The sequence below is a fragment of the Ipomoea triloba genome, chromosome 7 (genome assembly GCF_003576645.1).
Source record: "Ipomoea triloba cultivar NCNSP0323 chromosome 7, ASM357664v1".
Classification (NCBI taxonomy): Eukaryota; Viridiplantae; Streptophyta; class Magnoliopsida; order Solanales; family Convolvulaceae; genus Ipomoea; species Ipomoea triloba.
Window position 1 is genome coordinate 6,566,987 of NC_044922.1, and position 12,137 is coordinate 6,579,123.

Below are 12,137 nucleotides of genomic sequence, written 5' to 3' on the forward strand. Positions count from 1 at the left end.
GTGTACACTTATATAATAAATGAAATTTTTAGTATTATGACAAACTAGATTACACTAGTAGCCTCCCTAAAATTGTTGTTCAAGTTGTAATAATAAATAGTAATAATGTAGTTTATTCAATAGAATTTAAAAAACAAAAAAAAAAAAAAAGTGCAAATTTACTTTTAGTTCTCCACTATTGTGACATTATCATATTTATTTAATTATATTTTTTTTAGTTTTGACACATTATATCAATGATTTTCGTTTATTTATGAACAAATAATCCCCCATTTAAATTTTTGTCATCCTATATGCATTAACAAAAGGAACTAACATGCAATTTAATCATTTTATAATGTGATAATTCTTTTTTTTTTTAAGTATAACTAAATATGACTATATTCTTCAAAAAAATAAAATAAAAATATGACTATATCATAATAATTGAGAATTGGAAATGAAAATTTTTAGTATAAAAAACAAAGCAACATACACAAAACGACTAATATATATGCACAAGATTTTTAAAAGTTTGGAGGGCTACTCAAGCAAACTCTAATCCTTGCCCTTTCTCTCTGCGCCTAGTAGAAGTTATCTGTTTAAATGTGCACATTAATGCTATAAGTTGATGAATATTAAGTGTCACTTCATATATTGTATGATTTGAATACGGTTGTTGAGCTAACAAGAATCCTTGTTGAGTTTTATGGCATGTTTTATTTGTATAAATTATATGAAATTATATTGGTTCTGTTTGGTAACATATAATAGTTAGCTTATCAGTCAATTTTGGTTTGTTTGACCACTATTAACTGTTTGACTTGGTTAAATAACCAATATAAGTGTCTGGTTAATCAGCTTTTTGTAACAGCTTATTGCTCTAGAACGCTAAAATTCAAAAAGTTGCTCAAAGTAGCTTTGTTTATAAACTTTTTGAGAAAATATAAATCATATTATACGTACCCTTAAAGGTCATTTTGCATTTAATCAACTATCAACTAATAACTAATTTATCAAACATGCATCTTTCTACTATACAACTAGCTAATGCTATCAACTAGTCAAAATATATACGAAAGGACAATAGGTTATTGCCAGTTGCATAGCATAAACACAAAATTAGGAGGATGTAGTTTTCTAACGAAGCTTCAAGGTCATTAAGGGTATCTAATTAATTAAATTAAAAGAAGAACTAACATATAACAATATTAGGGATAAGGTTGGGAAAAGTCCACTAAGGAGCTGAGTGAATTAACTACGATAAACAATAATTAATTAATGTACAAAGTAGATGGGATGAGAAGTCTTAAGTTCATATCTATGGGGATGAGAAGTCTTAAGTTCAAACTCAACTCAAGGAGTTAGGCAATATTGGATCCATGCTGAAGATACTTAGCTTGTATCACTTCACCGTCAATAAAGCATAGCAATAATACAATTCATCTTATATTTTGTGGCTTCACAAACTTACACTCATAATAAATGATATGATATTTGAATCTAAATTTTTTCCTCAACAAAACAAACTAAATGCTAATTATATAGGTGTTGATTCCAAAATAAATAAATAAAACCATAACTATTTTTGTAATAGAGCTAAAATTGAACCAAAACACCAAAAACTCAACCTATAGGCTGGGGTGTGAATGAGATAGCACGGGTCTCTTCCAATAATTTTCTTTGCCACACTCGAAGTGTTACTAAGCACAAATATGAATAGTTTCCCTGTTTGGGGTCCTAGTGTAGCGTGACTGCGAGACCAACGATCATAAACCAACAAAAAAAATACACTAAAACCTTGAAGTTTATCTCAAACTTGACTAAAAAGAATTTTCGAACTCAAATTGGCTTGACATGCCTCGTAAGCTATTTGAACTTGCCCTGAATTAGCTCAATTGAGGATTCTATTTTTTTTTTTCTTTTCTTAAGTACACTTTAAATATGTTTTGTAAATATATCAATATAATTGATAATTTTGTAATGTTAAATTCGCGCGCGCACATACGTATATATATAAACCATTTGCAAACCATTCAAACTAAGTATTAAACATCCTCTAATTCAGTTTAGCCCATTATTAACAAAACCATTGCTCAAACTCAAGTTAAGTTTGATAATAATTATTTTGCTTTCAAAAAAAGCTCGATAATAACTATTTTGGATTAAATTCAAGTATTTTTAAGTTAAAATTAACTTACGTACCTCACGAATAATTACTTGACTCACTTTTACTTTTATGCCGTACTTCTTTTTTCTTTTTCCTTTTTATTGATTGGTGTTCTGTGACCTGCAAGATAGGCACTAATGGACAACAAGTTTCCTTGCCTAAGAAAGAAAATAAAGTACTAGTTGAGATGATTCCCTTCTAGCAATTCACATCATTGCCCTTTTTCTAATGTTAAAGCTAAGGATGATTTCTACTATTCATGTTTTTCACATTTGGAATCCACTCTTTTTTTTTAGTGAGCTATATACGGCTATGCTGAAAAAGATGAGACATCCTACTATTAAACAAAAGTTCTTTGTAAATAATATATATTATAATTCAGTGACGTGGTTTTCACTTTGTACTTTCCCATTTGTTCTTGTTGGGGGGTATGGGTCTCAACCCAATAGAACAGTTCTTTTGTGCCACGCCTCTAATTGTTTGAGTAATCAAAGAGATTGCGTAGAAACATGTTTTGTCGTGGTAAATGGTCCCAATTAAGCGACTAATGGTGTGGAAAGACAGGCCTAGGCAATAGTTTCACACTAATTAATAAAGATTTAGAATGCCAAATTGATGTCGGAGAGTAATTAATAATGTTAATTGGAGTTATAAAATGAATCATGTCAATTAATTAAAGATACAACATTCTGGACATGTTCATACAGCTTTGCACTACTACACGAATATAAATTGCAGTCCACATGGACAGCTCAATTGCTCGCAGGGGTGAAGTTTAAAAAAATCAGAGATCGAGTAGAACCTGTGATAGTTTGGGAAAAGGTCTAACCTCCCAAATGCTGTTTTAATCTTAAAAATATACCAGAATGGTCAAATTAACTCCAATTATAAGAGTGAACCAATGCCAACCCTAATTATGCAACAAAGCAACTATTTTGGTCATTTTTTTGAAAGTAAACGTAGCTATTCCATTAATTCATAACATAAAACGTTTACATCAATCAACAATCAATGAAATGGTAAACCATTCCTTACAGTCAGACATAGAAACAACTTTTCTAACTATGCTATAGAAAACTTGGATCGCAGACTGTTTCATAACTAGGAAGCTATGTTCCTTCAGAGAGCTTAAAGCTTCATCAAAGATCTGGGTCTTCGTCATCATTCTTTTTTGCTCGCACAGGATAAGATCAACACTTGTCGAAACCAAACTAAACGATTTATGCTAATGAATATGAAAAGCTCGTGAAAGTAACAAGAGGAAAAATGCTCGTGAAAGTAACGAGAGGAAAACACAATAATAGAGAAAATAAAAAGTGGGTAAAGTCAAAGTAGGGTTGGGAGTTCAAGACTACCAACACAAACCCCAATACCTACCTACTATTATTTTATTCAAAGGGAAAGAAAACGGAAGAAGAAGATCTGTGGCGGTGGTCGGAGGTGGACGAAACTGCGACGGTGGTCGGGGCGGAAGAAGAACAAGAGCAAACTTAGAAAGTGACCAAAACCGCCGGCTCAAAGTTCCATTAGAGCTCCGGCCGGAGGCCGGCGGTGGAAGCTGAAGTTGAGCAGCACAGAAAGGCGTTTGGTTTTAGAGAAAAGGGAGGCGTTTGGTCATTTGTTTTATGGTTGTTTGTTTTGTCTCAAATTTTACTCCTACTTTAATCACTAATGTTAAAAATGAAAGTGGGGTTAATATGGGAACCTAGAACCCATCAAATACAACTATTACCATTAAAAAATCTATCATCATATTATATTCACAAATACAACTATTACCATTTAACATCAAAAGTCCAATTGAGTGTTAACCTATAGTAGTCGATATATGGTTTAACATCCACGTTTATTTTTGCCAAATTAATTTGGTACCTCTTACTATTTCAAACATGTGCATAATCTCTCACTTTCTCACTTTATGTTTTGATCATAAGAAAACATACATGCCGTGATAATAATGAAAACGATGTGGTTAGTATATATGATGTAGTAATGACAACATTATAAAATATAACATACAATTATAATAGTACAAAAACAACACATGACAAAAGTTTAAAACTATTTTGTTTTGATAAATAAGATTTTATAATAAACATAAAATATGTGATAGAGTTCAATAATAATATAGATAACCATTAAATTACTTAAAGCAATTTCAAGTCTTAATACAACCTTAGCAAACACATATGTTACTTGTATGTTTCTTCAAAAAAAATGTTGTATGTTGCTAATATAAAACACTATCCATAATATTTTAACGGAACAAATCATTGCGAAGTTTCTCTTACAACAATATAATTAACGGAAACAAAATGATTCACTTCATTTTTGTTCAACCTTTAATAAATCTAATCTTTTAGTCTTAGTTTAACTCAAATGCATTATGGCCTAATTTATTTATCAATTCAAAACTAATTAAAAACTCAGAACTTAATGGGACATCATCAAATTTTCTTCCCAAAAAGTTGAATCCCTAATCCAAAGACCTTCACACCCCAATCCCGACAAAGCATATAGGAGGATGTAAATCATGGTAACTCAACTGAACACAGAGGCTAAACTTTTTATTACTGCGCACAAAATGTCCTCCCACTTGAACTTCCCACTTTAAAAAGTTGCTCCCACACTATCTGGTGAGACACGATTCGCTATGGGGTAATATATATAGATGCACATATATATCATTGGAGTAGAGTGGGGAATGGTTCATATTAATTATTGCATGCTGAAAAAGCTGAGACAAGTTGCTAGCCCGCAGACAAAAGTAAGTTTTATGGGACTTTCCCACATGCATGTATGTTCTCTTCAATAATCCTGCCTATGACAACTTTTTCTCTCTTGACTAATCTCATGCCTAAAAAGATTCAAGCTTGGCCCACACCTTATTCTTTTTTTCCTGTGGAAAGTTTTTCAATTCTACCAAGTTTCAAGTGTTCGAGGCCGAAAGTGGGAATATAGAGCTGGGTTCTACTGAATTACTTCCAAATTCTACTCTCTCATTTTTATTTTATGATATGATGTAACAAATCTCTAATCTCTAATCTCTAATATAATAAAGTCAAACATTTTTGGCAATAAAAATTCAGAAATTAGTTCCCGACCACCCAAAACGCTGCGTTTTGGGCGAGACTGACAGGAACATTTTTTACATTAATTATGGCCAGTTGAAATTCAACCAATTAAATGCTTCGAATTTCCCGCCGAAAAAAACGACTGCGTTTTGTTTTCTCAATTTCGTTTAAAGTTCTTTCTGACTTAGCAACATAATTAATGACATTTTTTTAATTTTTAATGCTGACTTGATTTGACAATACGTGCCTTTCTTTGCTCATTTTCCAAAAATCTCAATTACCGATATAATATCCACTTCCACACGTTATGTAGCTAAAAAGTAATAATATTATTTTATATTTATACTCCCTTCGTCCCATTTTGATTGGTTCGTTTAACGAGGCTTGACTGAAATTATTTTTAATCCAATTTTTCATAATATTAAATTTAGTATTAATATATAAAATTTATATATTTAGAAACTACATCAAAAGTAATATCAAACACAAAAAATTAAATTTAAAAATAAAAAATATTACTAAAGAAAACAAGCAATGAAGAAAGAATTGGTTTAACCCATGAATAGTAAATAGGACAGGTAAAATAGGAAAGAAGGAGTATATTTTTGAATCAACATTTTGGAGGGAAACTTCCTATAAATACTTATGCCCTGAAAAGAAACACTATTTTCACTTTTACAATATAGCATATAGCATATTGGAAAGTTCACTGAAAAGAAACCTTACTTTAAAACTTTTACATTGAAGCATATTGGAAAGATCAAGAAACAAAAAATAGGTAAATTTATCAATATTTCCATTTTTGTTATTTTAAAGCTCTATTCTATATTGAAAAGTTAATTGAAAACATTTGTTCTCCATTTTTAATATTTCTGAAGTTATTTTGTCAAATATTTATTTGTATTTTTATTTGATTTGGTGCTTGAAACCCCTTTTCCAAGGTTTCTACAACATGTACCCTTTTGTTCTCATCACCATTGAAACCTGAAAATCAAATAGCAAAGTGTGATTATTTCATATGTGAAAATCAAATATGGCTGAAAGGGTTCTTAACGCACACCTGAAATCACAAGAATATTGTATGATCATTGAAGCACAAGAGAAAGAAGAAACAAGAGGTAATTACATTACTTTTCTACCACTTTACAACCATATTTTATTACTATACAGTATACAGTTCCGCTATTTTTAACACTTATCCAGTGATATTTAGAAAATTATGTGTTTGTCATTTGTTTTGGCAATAAGGGGGATGAGGGAGACCAAGCTTAGTATGAACATATGCACAGAAAAACTGATAGAAGCCCCCTTTTAAGGCTTTCAACAGCATACCCAGGGTCATCATTGCCATTGACACAAGCATCACATATATAATAATCAATATTTACATTCCCACCTAATAAGATCTATATATTAATATGGCATATATAAAAAAATATTTTTATGAATATAGAGCTATCACATATATAAAACTTTCACATATGAAATAAGATTTAGAAATAATGCATCAAAATAGTATTTACTTTATAATGGATATGTAATAATATCAATTTGACCACATTTTTATTATCTAGGCACAAAAAGTTTCAGTAGCATCTTTTGTTGTAACTATTTTTTATTTCATAAAGTAAAAGCATGTAAATCTAATTGCACAATTGGCAATTTATATGATTTTTTTGAGAGACATTCTTTTTTTAGACAGCATCAGAAATTAGTTTCATCATTTGCCTAACACTTGACATGTAGAACTGTTAGTCTGCACAAATAGGTAATAAATTATACTTTTTAAAAAAATTAGTAATATTTATAATCATCTAATGAACAGAAATAAAGTCATTCCTTTGATTGTAATGCAAGTATGTTCTTTGGCTGATCATCAATATCAGAAATGTTCAACTATGAGAGCGGATCAAAGGAGTATGAAATATTGAATTTTCCATAGTTATAAACAAAGCAAGTGGCAAACTGTTCTAAGATTGAAACACGAATTTTAAAGAAAAAAAATATTCTTCTCAAAAAAAGAAAAAAAAAAAACATTATGAATCATTTATTATACCCACCAAATGTGTACCACCCCTCATTTGATTCAGAATAATATAACGCAGCTCACAAACAAATTCAGCGGTTGGACTAATGACTTGCCAATGAAACTAATAATCCAAGAAACATCATGCAGATTTCCCTTGTCAGTATCAAAATATGCATCAAAGAATGATAACTCACAAACATTGCATGCATTTTTTTTGAGACCCACATTTTGTTAATATGACCATATAAAGTAAAAAAATAAAAATAAAGATCAGACAAATAATAAAAATAAATACTAAATTTAAAAAAAAAAAGATGTTATAACATATTTAGTTTCCACAACCCTTGGTTATAAGAAACATTTTAAAGCATAGCTTGCTAGATACACACAATAATCATGACAATTGCAACATAAAACAGATTCGTTGTTAAAAAAAATATAATCTAGAATTTCGATTAAACAAATCACACCAAAATAGTATAAGATGAAAGTAAATGTAGATAAATTGAATAAAGATAAATTTTATTTTCGGACATACCTCCGTCAATTGAATAAAGATAAATTTTATTTTCGGACATACCTCCGTCTTTAGATCCGGATTTTTTTTTATTTTCGGACATACCTCCGTCTTTAGATCCGGATTTTTTTTTATTTATTTTGTTCTTTTGGACCGAAGCATGTCCGTAAAAACCTGGAAAATATGATAAGATGGAAATATTATGCAAATAAACAAGAAAATTTAAAAGATATATTTTTGAAAAAAAATCGGACTTACCTATTTCTTTATATGCGGGGTTGGCTCCAGTGGGGAAGGCTCGCAGACATTTACAGACTAAGAACGGTGTTTGGTGGCCCGTTACTGTTGGCAGAGTGTCAGTGTACGAACACCAGCTGCTACAAATGGGTGACGTTTTCTGCTGCCCGGCGGCGGCCACAGAAAGGATGTTAAGAGGAGACGGAAGGGAGAGGACAAGGTAGAGAAGATGAAGGAGGAGACGGAAGGGAGAGAACAAATGTGGAGAAGACAGAAGGGAGATGCGATGCTGCGGAATTGCTGAACAAATGAATAACACGGGTGTTTAGGGTTTCAAATGGGTGGGTTGTACTGTTTATATGATGGGTTGTTGGGTTTGGGTTAGTTGGGCGGGCTGGACGGGTTTAGGGTCAGAGTTTATATTGGGCTGGGTTTAAATATTAGGCCTGGTTACTTCTTTATCAAAATTTATAAGTTAGGCCTTAACATATAAAGAAATAAATAAATTGTAAAAATTTGTTGTTTTAAATATGATAAAAATTATTATTTTACATTTAATTTATATATGTAAAAATAATTATTTTGTAATAATGTATGTTTAAATTATAGTCAATTCATATAATATAAAGAAATAAATAAATTGTAAAAATTTGTTGTTTTAAATATGATAAAAATTATTATTTTACATTTAATTTATATATGTAAAAGTAATTATTTTGTAATAACGTATGTTTAAATTATAGTCAATTCATATAATAATGTAGTTTAAGTGTTGTTCTCATTTTATACGTACATTTTATTTAATTTAAATTTAAAATTTTAAAATATCATGTATATCTAATAAAATAGGCTTTTATAATATCTGTTGATCGTACGCTGTCATGTTTAATATAAATAACTAAATTTTTATTGCTAAAAAAATACACCTCGCAATGCATTTTGAAGAATAGTGCTTCATTTTATTTACATAATAATATAGAATGACAATTAATTTTTGTTAAACATTAAATTGTTATTCATCTTTTTTCATCAAAGACCTTTAACATAATGGGCTTCTAATAAATAAATTTATTTTGATTAATTGAAATACTACAAACAAATCTTCAATACTTAACCGTGCATCACACGGGACAATACTAGTAAGTATATAATAGCCAAAGACTTTGCGGTCTAGTGGCACCCAGTGTTCGGGTTCCCTCAGTGGAGGCAATTATTGACTCTTTGTGCTTCAGTAGGTTGAAAATTAGCTATGAACAAATACTACATTGTAACAGAGTCAATAACATTCAAAATAATAATAATAATATATCAAATAATTCTAAGAGAGAGTAGAAGTGAGAATATATAAACTGTTTTCGCTTGCCTTTTAATTTGGTGGCCACTACCTTATATATATAGATAGCCGTATATGTCTGCTTGCTACTTTGCTTCTTTTTTTTTTTTTTTGGTGAGCCTTGCTACTTTGCTTTTGGTTTAATGTTTCACATTCATGACACTCATCTGAGTCATCTCTTTGCTTTTTAATAAACTTTTATCAGTTTAAAAAAAAAAAAAAACTAAAATTTTTATATCTTGTGATAATTATATCTAAAATTTTGAAAAAAGAAAAAATTCAAATATTTTTATTATGTAATAATTATGATAATCCCAAACGAGTAAAACTTGAAGAGAGGGAAGTGGATGAACTTCTAAAACATTTCAAAATTTTTAAATACTTTGGTCAAAGAAAGTTATAATCTCTCGAAAAGCTCAACCACATCAGTGGTGCTTTGGGGTGGATTTTTTGGAAGTTTTATTCCTATAAAAGTAAATTTTTTAGGATTCCATTAATTGGGAATAAATTGATAAAAACAACTTACATGTGTGTGTTGGGCGCACCTATTGTGCCCAGCTGGTGCATGGCAATGCACATGCCAGCTAGGCCCGGACATAAACATTATTATTATTATTATTATTACTACTATTTTTTGTGGTCGAATTTTTTTCCCTTTTTTTCTATATTCTCTCTTCTCTCTATTTCCTATTTGTCACTACAAAAACCTTGTATATATATATATATATATATATATAGAGAGAGAGAGAGAGAGAGAGAGAGAGAGGAAAAAAAAAACTTGACAGTTTTCATAAATAGTTAATACCAGTCAAGGTTACTTAATTAGATCATCTGTTTACAATTTTACTAAATTAAATATCTTGAGCAGTCAAGCATTACTTAAATTTAGAGTTAATTGCAACTGAGGTCCCATTAACTATTACTCCGTAATATTTACTTAATTAGGTCATCTGTTTAAAATTTTACTAAATTGAATTCCTTGAGTAATCAAATGTTACTTACTTGTAAGCAAACTATGTGTTATGAGAAAAATATTAATTTAACAACACAACTGAAATTAGTAGCAATTATTATACCAAGGACCACCAATATATATATATATATGTTTATTTTAGAATATTACCTAAAAATGAATTTATAATACATTAAAAATAAACTTAAGTATACTAAAAATGAATATTGATTAGTGATCCATCTTATAATGTTGACAGTGACCCATAATATAATTTGCCACTTAGAATATGGCTCCGCCATTATTAGCAAAAAGCATATTTATTTGAACATTAAATTTAAAACTACCTTTTAAAAAATAGTTTTTTTTTAATACAGAAAAAATTAAACAAAACAAAATGCGACCAAAACATTCAATTGTCAAGAAAGATGGAACACTATTAGAAAGAAAGTTGAAGACAAACAAACCAAACAGAAATGGTTGTTTCCCTATATACCAACCATGTCACTTATTCACTCAAGCATTTGTGCTCACATTTCATTCGGTAGGATTAGGAATGGAGGATTGTTTCCTTGGATTTTGGCTAAAGAAAATTTCTCCAAGTGATGACCTACTGATCTTTATGGGTAAATGATGAATTTATTATTTTTGACGTTTTGATCAAGTCAAAACATCAACAAATTTGTTTGATAAACAATAATATAGAGTATTAGATTTGCTCCAACCTCAAACACGTATTTTGCAACGTTTGAGATTGACATTTTGGAGAAAAATGTTTTTCTCCAAAGCACCCCTCGAACAAGGCTATTAAAAAAAAATCTTTATTTATTGCATTTTCAAAAGGAGCCTCGCCTTTATGCTCCAATTGTGTTACGCATTGATGTGGGATCATTGGATGGGCAACTAACTTTTGGAAGAAGGGTGTTGGGCTCTTCTTATAGAGGAGCTCAACGCTCCTCTTCCTTTGAGTTTTCAATGTGGAAACATTTTGATCTCATATCATGTACAATGAGGAGTCACTTTATCTTTTTTATTTATTTATATATTTATTTATATATTTATTTACCTATTATGATTATGGACCAATGGGAGTCACATCATTCACCATTACTACTACTATTATTAATAAATAATAATAATAATATTATGAATGCACCTTCGCCCTGTGACCCTAAAGTATCACAAGGAGGTAAACTAGCCTAAGTTACCAATAGCTGACCGGCTCAAACCTAAGGGTTTGAGGTTCGAACCTACGACCTCTCGGTTACAGGTGTAACTCTTTTACCACTTGATACGGAGCTATTTGCTAATCAAATCTGCTAAGTTGATTGCCAAATAAGGTGATTATTTTCTTAGCGGTATTTGGATTAGTGTTGCTAAGTGTTGAATACTCCATGCTTAGGCCTTCACCATTAGTAGTGTTTGGCACAAAGCCTTAGGCCTAAAAACTAGTGTATGAGTTCAAAACAAATGGGAAGAGGTCAAATTTGAAGAAATTTTAATCCTGCAAGACATGGGATTTTGCAGGAAATTAATGGGGCCCACTTTTAAATTTAATTTGCGCCTCACGCATGTGAGGCGCAAATCATGCGCCCAGGCGGGCGCGTGCAGTGCACGCGCCCGCCTGGGCGCATATTTTCTATTTTTTTTATTTTTTTTTGAGTTTTTTTGTTTTGTTTTATTTTTTCTTTTTATTTTTTTTTCTTCCACCACATTTTCTCTTTCCTAATCACACTTACAAAATCTCCTCAAAAACTACACCCAACTCTTAACTATTGGAGAAGGCCTTAGGATAGCATCAATTTATGTAGATGGCCCAATCATTTCGGACAGTACTCAAGCCGGC

General features: G+C 30.5%; 1 long non-coding RNA gene across 1 annotated transcript; it reads right to left on the reverse strand.

Moving 5' to 3' along the window:
• Positions 1-5,769: 5,769 nt before the first annotated feature.
• Positions 5,770-8,314, reverse strand: LOC116026049. The gene is made up of 3 exons (XR_004099772.1): positions 8,028-8,314; positions 7,875-7,943; positions 5,770-6,207 (listed from the first exon to the last, which is right to left on the reverse strand). It is a non-coding gene; the product is annotated as an uncharacterized LOC116026049 (long non-coding RNA).
• Positions 8,315-12,137: the final 3,823 nt, after the last annotated feature.